This window comes from Herpailurus yagouaroundi, unplaced genomic scaffold, assembly GCF_014898765.1.
Source record: "Herpailurus yagouaroundi ecotype Mexico unplaced genomic scaffold, PumYag 139, whole genome shotgun sequence".
Classification (NCBI taxonomy): domain Eukaryota; kingdom Metazoa; phylum Chordata; class Mammalia; order Carnivora; family Felidae; genus Herpailurus; species Herpailurus yagouaroundi.
In genome coordinates, this window is record NW_024412394.1 from 2,317,345 (window position 1) to 2,334,913 (window position 17,569).

General features: G+C 44.8%; 1 protein-coding gene across 5 annotated transcripts in view; it reads left to right on the forward strand.

The window, feature by feature from the left end:
• PPARD (peroxisome proliferator activated receptor delta) overlaps positions 1–17,569 on the forward strand; it is an 81,297-nt gene that overhangs the window by 38,352 nt on the left and 25,376 nt on the right. Inside the window, exon 1 of one of the 5 annotated variants that reach the window (XM_040473289.1) lies at positions 6,467–6,590. The exons of the other annotated variants lie outside the window; for them this stretch is intronic. The gene's annotated coding sequence lies outside the window, so the exon portion shown is untranslated. Of the gene's footprint in view, positions 1–6,466; positions 6,591–17,569 lie in introns of those variants that run through there. 5 annotated transcript variants of the gene reach the window in all.

The window sequence follows — 17,569 nt, forward strand, 5'->3', positions numbered from 1 at the left end:
GCTGAAGTCGGACGCTTAACCGACTGCGCTACCCAGGCGCCCCATTAATTTATTTGTTTTTAAGTCGGCTCCATGCCCAATGTGGGGCTTGAACTCATGACCTTGAGTCAGGAGTCACATCCTCTACTGACTGGGTCAGCAGGTACCCCAAGATTATGTATTTTATTAACTTGTATAAATGATCTCTACCTGGGGCACCTGGGTGGCTCAGTCAGTTAAGCATCTAACGCTTGATTTCAGCTCAGGTCATGATCTTGCAGTTCATGAGTTTGAACCCCTGTGTCAGGCCCTGCACTGACAGTATGGAGCCTGCTTGGGATTCTCTCTCTCCCTCTCTCTCTCTGCCCCTACCCCGCTCGCAAGCACCTGTGTGCGCTCACTCTCTCAAAAATAAACATTAGGGGCGCCTGGGTGGCTCAGTCGGTTAAGCGGCCGACTTCGGCTCAGGTCATGATCTCACGGTCCGTGAGTTCGAGCCCCGCGTCGGGCTCTGTGCTGACAGCTCAGAGCCTGGAGCCTGTTTCAGATTCTGTGTCTCCCTCTCTCTGACCCTCCCCCATTCATGGTCTGTCTCTCTCTGTCTCAAAAATAAATAAATGTTAAAAAAAAAATTTTTTTTAAATAAACATTAAAAAACAGTTTAAAAAAATGATCTCTACCTGATACAGATGTTTGATAATAGGAAATGTTAAGAGATGAGAACATTAACACAAAATGAATGCCAAATAGAAATAATTTAATGATTTAAGGATAATACCACAAACACTTAATATTTAAAAGTTATTCTTAAATAATTAAAATTTTTTATTTTTAAATTTCCGGACACTAAAATTCACCCTTTTGAGTGTGCAGGTCTGTGAGTTTTGGCAGATTTGTAGTCATAAACCACCACCATGATCCAGATGAAGAACTGTACCATCACTCCATAAAAACAATGACATTCCCTCGTGCTCCTCCTTTGTAGTCAAACCTCCGTGTATCATTAACCCCTGATCTATTGTCTGTTCTTGTAGTTTTGCCTTTTCTAAAATGTCATATGAATGGAATCATAAAGTACGTAGCATTTTTTAAAAATGTCTCACTTAGCATAATGTATTGAAATTTATCTGTTATTGCATGTATCAGTAGCTCCTTTTTATTGTTGAATAGTAGTCCATTGTAAAGATGTACCACAGTTTGTTTATCCATTTTTTTTTTTTAATGTTTGTTTATTTTTGAGACAGCGCAAGCATGAGCAGGGGAAGGGCAGAGAGAGAGGGAAACAGAAGATCCAGAGCAGGCTCTGGGCTGACAGCAGAGAGCCCCATGTGGGGCTGTAACTCACAAACCATGAAATCATGCCCTGAGCTGAAGTCGGACACTTAAACAACTGAGCTACCCAGATGCCCCTGTTTATCCATTCTTTAGTTGAGGGACATTTACGATGCTTTCAGTTTCTGACAATTTTGAATGAGCATTCATGTGCTGGTTTGAACTTAGATTTTCGCTTTACTTAGGTAAATACCTAGGAGTGAATTGCCGAATCTATGGTAAGAATGTGTTTAACTGCCAATCTCTGTTCCAAAGTGGCTGTGCTAGTTTGAATTCCTGCCAACAATGTATGAGATTCCAGCTTCTCTGCGTGGTATTGTCACTTTTTGTTTCATTTTGGCCATTCTAATAGGTATGTTGTGGTATCTCACTGGGTTTTAATTTGCTTTTCCCTAATGACTAAGGATGTTGAGCATCTTTTTTTGGTGCTGACTTTAATCTGTTTATCTTCTTTGGTGAAGTATCTGTTCAATTTTTTGCCCATGTCTTCTTTTTTTTTTTCTTTTCTTTTGTCAAACCTAGAGGTTTTATTTATTTTTATTTTTTAATGTATTTATTGTTTATTTATTATTATTTACATCCAAGTTAGTATATGGTGCAACAATGATTTCAGGAGTAGATTCCTTAATGCCCCTTACCCATTTAGACCTTCCCTCCTCCCACAACACCTCTAGCAACCCTCTGTTTGTTCTCTATATTTAAGAGTCTTTTATGTTTTGTCCCTTCCATGTTTTTATATTATTTTTGCTTCCTTTCCCTTATGTTCATCTGTTTTGTATCTTAAATTCCTCATGTGAGTGAAATCATATATTTGTCTTTCTCTGACTGACTTATTGCACTTAGCATAATACCCTCCAGTTCCATCCACATAGTTGCAAAGGGCAAGATTTCATTTGTTTTGATTGCTGAGTAATACTCCATTGTGTGTGTGTGTGTGTGTGTGTGTGTGTGTGTGTGTGTGTGTATGCATACACACACACACACACATACCACATCTTCTTAATCCATTCATCTGTCAATGGACATTTGGGTTCTTTCCACACTTTGGCTATTGTTGAAAGCGCTGCTATAAACACGGGGGTGTATGTGCTCCTTCAAAACAGCACACCTGTATCCCTTGTATAAAAATGCCTAGTAGTGCAATTGCTGGGTCGTAGGGTAGTTCTATTTTTAGTTTTTTGAGGAACCTCCATACTGTTTTCCAGAGTGGCTGCACCAGTTTGCATTCCCACCAACAGTGCAAAAGAGATCCTCTTTCTCCACACCCTCACCAACAAAAAAGATTTTATTTTTAAGTAACCCGTACAACCCAACGTGGGGCTCAAACTCAACCCGGAGATCAAGAGTAACACATTCCATTGTCTGGGACAGCTAGGCACCCCGAGATATTTGTTTTCAATAATTATTGCTGAGTCTGGGGAAGTTTTGTTTTTTTTTTTTTTAATATGTATTTAGGCTACAAGTCTGTTGTGAGATACGAGATTTGCAAATATTTTGTTAGTGGCCTGTCTTTTCATTCTCTCAATGGTATCTTTCAAAGAGCACAGTCCTTAATTTTGATGAAGTACGGTTTATCAATTTTTAATGAGTTGTGCTTTTTTTAAAATATAATTTATTTATTGTCAAGTTAATTAACATACAGTGTATACAGTGTGCTCTTGGTTTCGGGGGTAGATTCCTGTGATTCATCGCTTACATACAACACCCAGTGCCCATCCCAACAGTGCCTTCCTCAATGCCCATCACCCAGTTTCCCCTCCCCCCACATCAACCTGCAGTTTGTTCTCTGTATTGAGGAGTCTCTTATGAGTTTCCCTCCCTCTCTGTTTGAAACTATTTTTTCCCCTTCCCTTCCCGCACGGTTATCTGTTGTTTCTCAAGTTCCACATATGAGTGAAAACATATGATATCTGTCTCTTCTCTGCCTGACTTACTTCACTTAGCATAATACCCTCCAGTTCCATCCACGTTGTTGCAAATGGCAGGATTTCATGCTTTCTCATTGCCAAGCAGTATTCCATTGTATATATAAACCACATCTTCTTTATCCATTCATCAGTTGATGGACATTTAGTCTCTTTCCATAATTTCACTATGTTGAAAGTGCTGCTATAAACATTGGGGTACCTGTGCCCCTATGAGTCAGCACTCCTGTATCCTTTGGGTAAATTCCTAGTAGTGCTATTGCTGGGTCATAGGGTAATTCTATTTTTAATTTTTTGAGGAACCTCCACACAGTTTTCCAGAGCAGCTGGACCAGTTTGCATTCTAACAACAGTGCAAGAGGGTTCCCATTTCTCCACATCATCGCCAGAATCTGTTGTTTCCTGAGTTGTTAATTTTAGCCATTGAGTTGTGCTTTTGATGTCACATCTAAGAACTTCTTGCCCTACCCAAAGTCACGAAGATTTTCTCCTGTGTTTTCTTCTACAAGTTCATAGTTTTTTATTTTAAACTTAGATTTAGGATTCATTTCTAAACCCATAAAAGGTGTAAAGCATAGGTCAAGGTTCTTTTTTTGCATTTGAGTTGTTTCAGTTGTTTCATCCCCGTTTGTTGAGTTCTATTGAATTCCCATTCACTTTTCTCACAAATCAATCGGTCATATCTGTGTGGGTCTAAAATGAAATTTTAAAATACACAAAGCACGAATTGCTCTTTCTTATAGTCTCGATCTTTGTTTCTGGACAAATATTGCAGGCGTAGAAAAATTTCTTTCATCTTGCATGGATGTTGGTTGAATCGTTAAGCATGTATCCACAAGTATCTTCAAGTTGGACATTGAAGCACATGTTCCTTCATACAGGCTCATTTCCTTTTTTAGTGATGAAAATACTTTGCATGCCCCAATTTTGATTTAGTTATTCCCCTTACTAATTAATAATACTTTATGAATTCAGATTTTAGATCCGCTTCTGGTTTTGTGTCCTCGAATTCCACAATATTCACATCTTTTGTTTGTATTTCTTCCATGTTAAATAGTCAAACACTGGAAAATGCCAGTGAACGTTATCAGGTAGTATTTGGATAACCGAGCATGTGTATCTCCTAACAAAATTAAGAGTACCACACAAAATCATGTGTCAAAATGGCCAATTTGTGCATACTATGTCTATAAATATACTAATACATATTTGCAAGAATGACTCCCCATTCATGGCAAACAGGGCCATAAACAGACACTTAACAGCGTGGCAGTGACTACAAGCAAGGCTTGATTAGGTTATGACCGCTTCTCTCTGCACTCTGTCATGGTTCCCAGATGTCAGCCTTAACCTTCAGCTGTGCCTGTTAGCTCCTTGCTCTTGCTTTGACTTGAAGTTGGTGGATTCCTTCGAACCAGTAACATCTCTAGATTGATTATTCAGCTTTAATTCTCACCAGAGGATTATCATACTTTTTCCCATTTTTCCCAGTTTCTCCAATTGATGTTTCTCAGGTTTGGGGATTAAATAAAACAGGTATATTTCCCAAGAAGTGTTGAGAAGGAAATCTTATATGGGAGTATAGTCAAGAGTTCTCACAAGGCAGGACTTGACAAAAGGCAATTATTGTAGGGTTCTCTGGCGAGTAAGGTCCGCTGAGTCTCGTCCATTACGGTGTCTCGGGGGCCAGGGTGGGTGCGTGACCTGTGGAGAATACTCGGTGAAAAGTTGCCGGCTCGGCGAACGAGTTTCCAACTAATGGCTGTATGAAAGCAGTGTGTGAACAGTTGTGGCTGATGATGGTGGTTCAGGTTGTAGAGTTTTTTGTGGAAGATGAGCTTAGAAAACTCTGAGATCCCTGTTGTACTAAGGGATGCCTTGAATGACAGGGAAGCTTGGGTTTTTATATTCTGGACACTGGACAGAGAATTGAACATGATACAACTGAGACATTGTTGAGAGCCATGGGGTGAGCTGAAGGCCGAAAAGCCTTTTTCTTCTCTGTTTTTTATTTAATAAAAGGTCAAAGCTGCAGGAAAGTGGAAAGAATAGTGCAATGAACATGTATATTTCCTTCACTAAAATTTACCAGTTGCAAATAGTTTGCTACATTTGTTTGACATTGTGTCATCAGTTGTCCACATTCCATACTTGTTGGGTTATTTCCTTGCGATTAGAAGCAAGTTACCACTTTTTGGTGAGAACCCGCATAAGCAGTGAGTGCTTGCTGTTGCTTCACAACAGGAAGCATGATGGTCCCAGTTGGCCCCAGTAAAGGTGATACTGACTTCAGTCACCTGGTTAAATTGGTGTCTATGAAGGCTGCTTTTGTGTAAAGCAGAGAATTTTGGAAGGAACTTTTCACTGGCTTGTTTCTCTGTCAGTTGTACCTGCTATTGAGAAACATTTTGGTGTAGTCAAAAAAAAAAAAAAAAAAAAAAAAAAAAGCCCTGGAAGCCAGGAGACTGGGATTTGAGACCAAGCTCTACAGTCATCTCTCCCCCAAACTATAGACAAGTTACATCATCTCCCTGGGCTGAGCAGTTGTACATAAAAGGAAATAGATACTCAGAGAGGTGAAGCAATTTGCCCAAGGCCACTCAGCTAGGATTCACCAGCTGTTCTGTTTGGGCCAAAGCCCTGCCCTTGCCCCGAGGTGGCCAGGCATTATTACGGTGGCACCGAGCACTAGGAACTAATGCTCAGAATCAAGCAAAACACCAGCCCTTGTAGGATCTGAGGCAAGAGGGAAGAGAGAGGTGGCTCTCTTGCCCAGTTTTCTCTCGTGCACCCATGGCCTAAAAAGACCCAGGCACCTCACTCAGGTGAGCTGGTACGCAGGCTGTTAGGCTCTCTTTGCCACCTTTGGAATAAATGGTTCCATGTAGATGTTACAAAGGTGAGCTACTGGCCCCATTTCAGCCCCCACCTCCCCAGACAGGGAAGGCTTTACGTACCTGGCCTTGGCTCATGTTAGGATCAGTGCCCAGAGTCCCCAAATTGGCCCATGAATCCCAAGGGCAGTTTAGATGGATGGAGAAAGTACTGCCTCAGCCTGCCTGGGTTCCTGGGGGGAGGGAGGGAGGCAGGAAGGATTAATGGGGGAAAGGTGTGCAGAACCTTGCCAAGCAGGTCACTGTGGGTGGGGAGTCACTGCCTGCGTGCTCTGGACGCCCTAGGATTTGGGTGGAGGTTCTCAAGGAGGCAGCCAGAAAGGAAGGCTGTGGCAGTGACTCTGGAGTGCTCCAGGACTGCTCTGCCGGCCCTCTGTGCTGGCAGCCCACCAGCCCACCAACTGACGTCTGAGTTCCCAGTTAGCAGCTCTCTCCAAAGTAAGTAGCACCTGAGCTCTTGGTGAGTAATGTCTGTTCCTCATGCCCTTCCCCAGAGCAGTTGTTTTGAGGGAACCAGTGGCTCTGGCTCAATCAGGATATGGTTTGTCAAGGCCATGTTGTCCTATTGCTGTGGAGCTGAGAGTCCAGGAAAGTCAGCCTTCCTAAGTTCCTGCTGCTTCTCCTGGCATTGTTCATCCTCACAGGCCTCCTGGGAAGTGGCCAGATTCAGGGCAGGGCCAAAGTGGCGTGACCAGGAGCAAGCTATGCCTTGTGGGCCCAGAGGGGAATTCTGGGGAGCTCTTCTACCCCAAATGATGGCCTCCCCGGGCCCTGCATCTTGGAGAGACCCCCAGGGCTCTGGTGGCTGGGTAGGCAGCAGCAGGGGGACCCCTGGAGAGAACCACATAGGGAAAGCAGTGTTCATAGACCAGACTCCCCACCATCACTGGTTATAACACTCGGGGAACAGTGGCAGTGCTTTACTTGATTCTTTTGAGGGAGCCCCTTCTTCCTCCTGCTGGATGGGGCTGAAATCCATACCGGGAGCCTGATGTGACCTGACATGTGAGGCCTTCTCTCTGAATGAATTCCCCAAGTGTCATCCATAATTCACTCCAAGCCAGGTATTTCACCATCTCGTCCTGCACACCCCTCGTCCTGGCTCTGAGTCCTGAGAAGTGAGATGACAGATTTGTGACCAGCTTTCCCACCAAGAGCCCTTGACGGCTCTGTCATGCAGGCATGAAACCCAGAAGCTGCTGTCAAAATGATATGAGAATTGGAAGGTGAGGGCAGTTTTCTGACTCTCCAAGGTTCTTTGATGTTTAAAAAGTATGTTCTGGTGTTCCTGACATTTGAATACTTTTGTTTGATTGATTCTTTCATTCCCTCACCTCTGGCTCTCCCTTTCCTCTTTGAGGGACTTCATGCTTCTCAAATATTTGTTAAGTAGGCTCTTATCTGGGATCTTAGAGAGCAACCACATAGGTGTGCACTTGGAAAGGGAGAACAGAAAGCAAATTCTGAAAATGTGTTTTGAGATCCGGCACCAAGCAAGCTTTGCTTCCTCCAGTGTCCATATTCACCCTTAGTTCCCAAGCTGGTTTCCCTCAAGTGAGGTCCAGAGCTTTGGTTAGGGAGAAAGCAACAAGTTTTTTGTTTGTTTTTTCGTTTTTGTTTGTTTGGTTTTTTGTTTTTTTTTTTTTTTGAGTGAGTGCACGCAAGTGGGGGAGAGGGGCAGAGAGAGGCAGAGAGAGAGAGAGAGAGAGGAAGAATCTTAAGCAGGCTCCATGCTCTGTGCAGAGCCTGACACCAGGCTTGATCTCACAAGCCTGGGATCACGACCTGAGCTCAAATAAAGAGTTGGACGCTCAACCTGAGCCACCCAGGCACCCCGAGCAAGAAGTCTTTGAAGGAGACTCCTTGCCCTTCTCAGCTTCATTACAAAAGACATTGGTGCCTGTTTTAAAGACAGTTACAACTACATACCTGTAAAAACTGCCTACCATCACACTCCTCATTCCCCCCCTCCTGTTCCTGACTGTTTTCCCCCTCGCAATTGTTGTGTTACTGGGCTGATGTGTGTCGGCTCTGTCTTGTCTTAAAATTGGTGTGAGGCAGATGTGCAATGTGGCTCCTCGCGGTTTCCTTCCAGCGGTGTGTCAGGGCTGTCCTGCCATGGTGCCACGTGTGTGCCACCTGCTGCTCTTGATGACCTGCAGAGAGTTCCGTGGCAGGGATGTGCCACAGTGTTGCATCTTGAGACTGACTTCTTCAGCTTTTTCTTCTTCTTCTTCTTCTCTAAAATAACAATGCCTTATGTTTGTGTCATGCTTTTAAAACCTTTTTTTTTTTTTTTGCTTACTAAACAGTGCATGTTCATTATAGAAGATTTTTAAATATCAGATAAGCGGGGCACCTGGGTGGCTCAGTCGGTTAAGTGTCCGGCTTCGGCTCAGGTCATGATCTTGCGGTTTGTGAGTTCAAGCCCCGCGTTGGCTCTGTGCTGACAGCTCAGAGCCTGGAGGCTGCTTCTGCTTCCGTGTCTCCCTCTCTCTCTGCCCCTCCCCTGTTCACGCTCTGTCTCTTAATAATAAATAAGCGTTAAAAAAATATTAAAAAATAAATAAATATCAGATAAGCAATAAGAGAAGAAATAAATATTACTCCTAAGAGATAACCATTATTAATATTTCAGCTTATAAATTGTATAATGCAAAGGTCTTTCACATTTAATATTTTATTCAAGCCATGCATCCACATTAGGAAGGCATGTGGATACTAATCCCATCTCACAGATGGGAAAACTGAGCCGCAGAGAGGTTAGAAGGTTGCCCAGAGGTACACAGCATGTTAAAGACAGAGCTGGGAGTATGCTTGTCATATAGCCCAGCATTAATGCCTTCCCCACTGTATCTTCTATCTTCTCACCTCCAGATAGAGACGAGTCATGCCCAGAGTCTGGATTTCAGCAGGACACAGGCAGTCACTATAATTTGTTGAATTGCTCTATCCAGGGGTTAATAAATAGCACCTAGAGGAAAGCATCTCATGACACTTGGGCTCTTATTGACTTAGGAGAAAAGATAGATTTAAAGTATTGCCACTCCAATGCTTTAGCCTTATCTTGACTATTGGGGGTTTTAGAAGGGGCATTATTATGAGGGCATGAAAAACAAAGGAGGAGGGGAGGTCGGGAAAGGGTCAAATGACAGTTCCTGCAGTAACTGAGAGGTTTCACTGGACAAGATGGCTTGAGGGAGGAAGAAGGTGCAGTTTGGGACTTGGTGACCAGAGATCAGGCAGGACAGGACCAGGAATGGAAGTTAGTTGGAGGGAGGGTCTGCTTGTGAGGATACAGGAGACCCTTTAGCATTAGAGGGGCTCAGGAGTGGAAGCAAGAAGCAATACAGTGGAGAGGCTGAGAGCTCCCACCCTGAAGGCAGATTGGCTTGACGGCTCTGCAGCCTGTCTCATTTGGGCACGAAAATTATTTCACTCTTTCCTGCTCCGTTTTCTCATCTGTAACATTTTATTTATTTTTGCGAGATGGGGGGTGGGAGGGCAGAGAGAGAAGGAGACACAGAATCCAAAGCAGGCTCCAGGCTCTGAGCTGTCAGCACAAAGCCTGATGCAGGGTTCGAACCTACCAACCATGAGATCATGACCTGAGCCGAAGTCGGATGCTTAACCGACTGAGCCACCCAAGCACGCCTTGCTCTGTTTTCTCATCTGTAAGTGGGAATGGCAATAGTACCTGCTTCATAATTCTCACTTGTGAAGCCTCAGTGAGTCACTACATGTAAGGCACTTACAATAATGCCTGGCATCTAGAAATGCTTTGTACTGTTTGATTGAAGCAGAAGTTGGGTAGGCTGCGTGTGAGAGTTGTACGAGGTTCTCTGTGCATTTGGCTATGACCTGCTTCCCCAGCCTTTTCTGGTCCCTGCCACTCAGTCTACTTGTGTCTCTGTCCATCCACCCCTTCCTGGGTCCAAACCCCTGCATTTCCCCTACCGAGAACACCCTGCTTCTCAGTCTGTATTTAAAAAGTAATCTGCCCACTCCTTGATTTTATTTTCTTCTAAGATCATTTGGACAACCCAGCTCTCCTTGGCTTTGAACCTTCCCTGAGGCCTCCAGCAGAAGTCACTCTCCCCACTCTGCCCCATTTGTGTACAGCTTTACTCAAGGTGATTGTATGTACTGGTCTTATCTTCTTCCTTGACTGGAGTGTAAACACTTTAAAGGCACTTGAGGATTTGTCACCACGTCCCCACCCCTCCCCTGAGGGGAACTGAGGCCTGTAAGTGACTTAGGCCTCTTTCCATTGACTATTGCTCTTGGGGTATGCGCAGTGAGAGTATTTTAGAGTTAAAAGAGAGGTGGGGGATAGAAGCACCCAACAGTCCCTCCCCAAGGAGAGAATTAAGCCAAGAAAAATGAACCACTTTCTGCCACAGTCACCTGGCAGATTAGCAAAAGAGCTGGCCTGGAATACAGTTAGGCCCTCTCAGCCAGCTGTTTCTAGACTCCATGTCTTCCTCTACACTCCCATTTCTACCAATTCATTATAATCCTGATTAGCACTTCTTTTGCCTGGAGTGGTCTAGAGAGCAGGCTTAGGTACCCCTGGAAAACTGAATCCAAGGACAATGATCTCTATGGAGCTGTTTCAGGGTGGGCCATGAATGGAAATCTTCTGTGCAGTTATAAAAAGTTATTCATTCAGGGGATGCCTGGGTGGCTCAGTCGGTTAAGTGTCCGACTTCAGCTGAGGTTGCAATCTCATAGCTTGTGAGTCTGAGTCCTGTGTTGGGCTCTGTGCTGACAGCTCAGAGCTTCGGGCCTGCTTCAGATTCTGTGTCTCCCTTACCCTGTGCCCCTTTCCTGCTTGCACTCAGTCTCTCTCTCTCTCAAAAATAAACATTAAAAAATTTTTTTAAAAAGATGATTCATTCAGCACATAGTTATTGAGCAATTACTGTCTGCCAGTCCCTGCTCTATGACTTGAAGATATGTGTGACTCTAATAGGTGAAAATCTCTGCCTTGTGGGGTTTATATTCTTTTGGGGAGAGACCGCCAATAAACAAATGAGTTTTTAAAAATACTCGTATATATGTACACATACATATATGAGTACACAACACACTATTCCAGATAGTGGTAAGAGCTACGGAAAAAATTGAAGCAGGAAGGGAAATGGAAGTGCCTAAGGGTGGGCTGGGATGGTTTTAAATTGAGTGGTCAGGTGTCACTTTGAACAGAGGACAGGGAGAGACCAAAGAGGCAGGCCACTCCAGGTTGGTTAGGTGGCAGTTTTAATAGGCATAGGAAACTTACATATGAAGCTCATCTTGGGTGGCAGCAAGGCAAATGGATCCTCACACATGCCCACCAAATCTTAACAGCTTACAAAGAGGCCTTAATTGGATTCAGTCCTATAGACCATGCAGGTGTTTTCGATACCACATCACTACCTCCAGGCTGTATCCTCGGAACAGCCTCTGGGAACGGAAGAGGCAAGCAGAACCTACATTGCAAGGACTGGGAAGGGGGTGAGGAGCTTTTGATCACCTGGGTCCAGCTCACGGGTCAGTTGGTTGTCATATCTTTTCGTTTTCGATGACTGTCGCCAACATCGGGTTGACTGTCACCTTGGAGCAAAGCCCTGAGGAAGTACATTTTCAGCCAGAGGGAACGGCAGCAAGGGCACTGCAGCAAGCTGTGCCTGCTGTGTTCAAGAGCAGCGAGAAGGCCGTGTACCTGTGCATGGTATACCAGGAAGGGAGTAGCAGGCAGGGCACCCATTCCAGGAGGCCTCCCAGGCCACTGTAAAGATGGGCAGGGAGCTCCTGGAGAGATTGGATCACAAGAGAGACAGAATCTGACTTAAAAGGATCACTCTGACTGCTGTGTGGAGAGTAGAGGTGAAGCCAGAACCAGAAAAGCCAGGCGGGTGGCTAGTGGAATAATCCAGGCAAGAGGTGATGTTGGCTTGGACCAGGATCATTGCAGTGGAGGTGGTAAGAAGTGATTAGATTCTGGGTATTTATTAAAGGCACAGCCCACAGGATTTGCTAACTTCCAACATTTTGGCCTGACCGGCTAGAAGGTGGGAGGTGCCATTTAGTGAGATGGGACCTTGGGGAATGTCAGAGGCTCATTTTGGAAACAATTGGGGATCTATGTGAAGATGTCAGAGAAGCTGGACTGGAGAAGTAAATACGGGAGTCATAGGCATATTGAAAGCCAGTAACCAGTTTAAGATCATGAAGGAAGGGAGTGTTGCTGGACAATGAAAGAGATCTTCGGACTGGGAAGAAAATCCCTACCTGGGACCAGCAAAAGAAATTGCATAGGAGCAGCCAGGAAGCCTGGGAGCCAAGTAAGAAAAGGTGTAAAGGAGGAAGGATCCAGCAATGTAATACATCTCTGATGGGTCAAGTAAGGTGAAGATAATACATGATCAGTATAGAAAGTTTTAAAAGTACAGCAACAGAAAAATAGTATATCACCTGTCACCCTATTCATACAAGGGAACATCCTTCCATTCTTTCTCTAGTCATTTTTATGGGAATCATCCTGTGTAGTTCTGTATTTTTACTATTTTTTTTTAATTTTTAAAAAAGGTTTTATTTATTTCTGAGAGAGACACAGAGTACAAGCAGGGGAGAGGCAGAGAGAAAGAGGGAGACACAGAATCCGGAGTAGGCTCCAGGCTCCAAGCTGTCAGCACAGAGTCTGTGAGGGGCCTGAACTCACAAACTATGAGATTGTGACCTGAGCCTAAGTCGGATGTTTAACGGACTGAACCACCCAGCTACCCCAGTACTTTTACTATTTTTCACTTAAAAACAAGTTATTAAATATCTCATGGAAACATGAATTTAATGGCTGAATAGTACTACATTTTTCAGGGGATGGCTAATATATTTAACCATTCCTCTATTGGGAATAGAGTCGTTTCTGTTATTTTTCATTATAAATATTTCTCATTGTTAAAAAATTTATTTCATTGTTGTAAATAACACTGCATTGAATAGCCCAGTGTATTTTCCTGTGAGGGATATTACACGGTCAAAGGACATGAACAATTTTATTTTTTTAAAGTTTATTTATTTATTTTGAGAGAGAGAGTACACATATGTGCCAGAGTGGGGGAGGGGCAGGGAGAGACTCCCAAGCAGGCTCTGCACTGTAAATGCAGAGCCTGATCTGGAACTCAAACCCATGAACCGTGAGATTATGACCTGAGTAAAATCAACAGTTAAGTGCTTAACCAACTGAGCCGGCCAGGCGCCCCAAGGGCATGAACACTTTTTTTTTTTTTTTAAGTTTATGTATTTATTTTGAGAGAGACAGAGACAGTGCCATTGAGGGAGGGGAAGAGACACAGGAAGTTAGAGAATCCTAAGCAGGCTCCACACTGTCAGCATGGAGCCCGACATGGGGCTTGAACCCACAAAACTATGAGATCATGACCTGAGCCGAAACCAAGAGTTGAACGCTTAACCGACTCAACCACCCAAGTGCTCCTAGGACATGAACATATATACGTATGTATGTCTGTATATGTGTGCGTGTGTGTGTGTGTGTGTGTGTGTGTGTGTATAATATTTAAACAATTTTTAAATGTTTATTTTTGAGAGAGACAGAATGTGAGCAAGGAAGGGGCAGAAAGAGGAGACACAGAATCAGAAGCAGGTTCCAGGCTCCACACTGTCAGTGCAGAGGCCACCACGGGGCTCCACAAACCACAAGATCATGACCAGAGCTGAAGTCGGACGCTTAACTGACTGAACCACCCAGGCGCCCCATGAGCATTCAGCTCTTGATATCGGTTCAGTTCATGATCTTGCGGTCTCAGTCTCATGGGATCCAGCACCTCGTCAGGCTCTGAGCTGAGCTTGAGATTCTCTCTCTCCCTCTCTCTGCCCCTCCCCTGCCTGTGCATGCATTTTCTCTCTCTCTCTCTCTCTCTCACAAATAAGCATTAACAAAATAAAAAGAAGGGTATGTGTAGTGGTATCTAGTCTGTGCCCTGTAACCACCTAGCTCCCAGAACAGGGCCACTGGTCCACAGTTTGGTGTGCTGGTTACGAGAGCTGTGTGTCAGGAGTTTGGAAGGCTTGGTGGAGTTGTCATGCCCAGAAATGTGGCTGCTTGTGTCAGTTGGCCTCCTGCCAAGCAGGGCCCAGCGCCACTGCCTGCTCCCCAGATCCATATGTATGTCACAGCTGGAATCACTATGACCAGGACAGAACTGGGAGGCTGGAGCCAAGAAGGCCAGAGCAGGAAGGGGCTTGGAGGTTATCTAACCCTGCCCTGACGTTTTACTTAGAGCACAGATGGAGCACCCAAAAAAGCAGGCACCTCTGTGTGAGGGCCTCACCCCTCGGCTCTTTGGCCTGGATCTTCCCAGGAATGAACAGGTGGCTGCTTCCCATGCCTAGCCTTCCGGGGCTCTGGGAGGTGGCCTTTTCTCCCCTGTCCATGCCCCAGCTAGGTTTGCTATAGCCCTGGCTTCCCAGAACCCAGCTGAACTCCTCTCCAACCTGTCCTCTACAGCAGCCAGAAATGTTTTCTCTCCCTCTCTCTTTCTTTCTTTCTTTCTTTCTTTCTTTCTTTCTTTCTTTCTTTCTTTCTTTCTTTCTTTTTTTCTTTCAGTTTATTATTTTATTTTGAGAGAGAGAGAGAGAGAATATCCCAAGCAGGCTCCACACTGTTAGTGCAGAGTCTGACTCGGGGCTCAATCTCACGAAATCAAGTGCCAGATGCTTTACTGACTGATTCATCCAGGCACCCCCAAGAAGTTCATTTTTTAAATGCAGCTCTGATCCTGCCCATCTTCTTTTTTTTTTTTTTTTAATTGTTTTTCAACGTTTTTATTTATTTTTGGGACAGAGAGAGACAGAGCATGAACGGGGGAGGGGCAGAGAGAGAGGGAGACACAGAATCGGAAACAGGCTCCAGGCTCTGAGCCATCAGCCCAGAGCCTGACGCGGGGCTCGAACTCACGGACCGTGAGATCGTGACCTGGCTGAAGTCGGACGCTCAACCAACTGCGCCACCCAGGCGCCCCAAATCCTGCCCATCTTCTAAATGACCCTCCTAGGTTCTCTGCTATTCTTCAGGTAAACACCCACAACCCTAGTTTGCCCTTGGAAGCCCCAGATGATGACCAGCCTTCCTCTGCTCTCAGAGGGTCCATGCTATCCTTCTGTCTGTGTGGGACCTTTTCACATGTCTGTTCCTGGTGGCCCTGGGACCCTACAGGTCTCCCTCTCAGTCCGAGGTCTTGTCCTCAGGAGGGCCTCTCCTGACCACACACCCTAGGCTAGCACGCTCTGAGTGTGCCCCCACTGTACTTGACCTTTGTCCTTCAGAGCCCTGTTCATCATTCCTAGTTACATATTTGTGTTGGTTACATATTTGTGTTGGTTTGTGTAGCCTGGCACGTGATATTAGGTACTTAACAAATATTTGTTGGATGAGTGAATGAAAGCAGCTGGCAGCAGCTGGCAGGGACCAGAAGAAGAGTGGAGGGGCATTGATAGCACTGGCAGCCTTAGCACCTGAGGTCCTCAGATGAGGAGTGTTCTAGAAAGGTCCCCTGATGTGACCCTCTCCTGCTGGCACAACCATCCTTACCTCGGGAGCCTTCTGTGAACAGTGGTAGATCCTCATTCCTCCCTCAGGCTTCCAGTAGGAAAGATCTGGGTCTCTTCTGGGCAGGCCTTTCTTTTACTTCATCAGTATCTCAGCATATTATTCACTTTTCTTTGTTCATGACACTTTTTTAAATGTCTCCCCCCTCCCCCATCATAAAAGCAACCCATTCTCATTGTGAAGAAATTGGAGAACACAGAAAAATAGAATTAAGAAAATAAGAATCACCCATAACTTGACCCCTCAGAGAAAAAGTACCATCAACAATTTGGGCCATGTCTTTCCAGTTTTGTTTGTTTGTTTCTTTTTTTTTTTTTTTTTTTAATTAATTTATTTATTTTGAGAGAGAACTCGAGCAGGGGAGGCTCAGAGAGAGAGAGAGAGAGAGAGAGAGTCCCAAGCAGGGGCTTGGGGCTCGATCCCATGAACCGTGAGATTATGACCTGAGCCAAAACCAAGGGTTGGACACTTAACTAGTTGAGCCAACCAGGTGCCCCTCTTTTTTTTTTTTTTAATGTTTTATATATTTAGAGAGAGAGAGAATCCTAAGCATGTTTCTCACTGTAAGCACAGAGCCTGACACAGGGCTCGATCTCATGAAGTGTGAGATCATGACCTGAGCCAAACTCAAGTTGGATGCTTAACCGACTGAGCCACCCAGGCGCCCGCCCCTCCCCCCCAGTTTTGTTTTTATGACATATGTACATGTTTCAACATTGCTGAGGTTGTGTTGTCTGTGAAAACCAGATTTTTAATATCCTCAGTCTGCAGCAGCTCCACTCTGAGGCAGCGGGGACAGTGCTCAGGGGGCAGTGCTCAGCGGGTTCACCCTCACAGCGGGAAGGGTGATGGCTGAGGGTCCGCGCCTCAGCGTACTCAGGCCCCGCTGATCCCAGGTGAAGAGCCCTCTTTCCCCCTCACGTCTCTCTTCCCCTACAAGCTCTCAGTAGCTCCCTGAGGCAACTTTTCCTTTTATTTTAATTCAGCTCCACTCTGCAGGGGTTAGGAGCTAAATTAGATAATGTGAGGGCAAGCATGGCCTGCTGCCTGTCTTTTCTCTGGTTCCAGCACATTCTGAATAAAACCAGCCCCGGCTACTTCTGGGGTTAACTTCAAGATGGCCTGCCAGCAAGAAGGTACACAGGCTTCTCCTGTACCCTGAGAGGAATGGGGTGATCTGAATTGGCAAATGGAAACCAAAGAGCCCTGTGGAGTTGCTGGTCTGGAAAACCAGGGCACTGGGTCAGTACCTGGATTAATGATTGATTGGAAAGCTTGGGACAGAGTCAAGCAGGTCCATCCTCCCATGGCCTCTCTCACTGCTGATCCTGAAAGCACTTACCAGGGAAATGGGGCAACCTCTGCCCTTCTTCTGGAGACTGCTGACCCTCATCCTCCTGCCGTGGTGGGAGGGAGGAAAGGGCAGCAGCTGGGTCATCTGCATCAGGGCAGGGGGCACAACACAGGGAGGAAGTCTGGGCCCAGCTCTCTGAAAGAGAAGCACATGTCCAGAGTACGGAGCTCCCTGTCAGTTCCCTTTTACGCAGTTGATTGTAAAGCAGGGAAGTGGGAAATTCTGGTTTGTGTAAGTCCTGGAATATCACTTGCTCCTTCTAATCCCTTAAGATGAGCCAACAGTGATGATAATGGCAGCAGCCACAGTCCCTATTGGCCGGACATTTACCGTATACTTAACGCTATTTTATTTTATTTATTTTATTTTATTATTTTATTTTATTTATTATTTTATTTTATTTTATTTTATTATTTTTATTTTATTTTTATTTTATTTTATTTTATTTTATTTTATTTTATTTTATTTTATT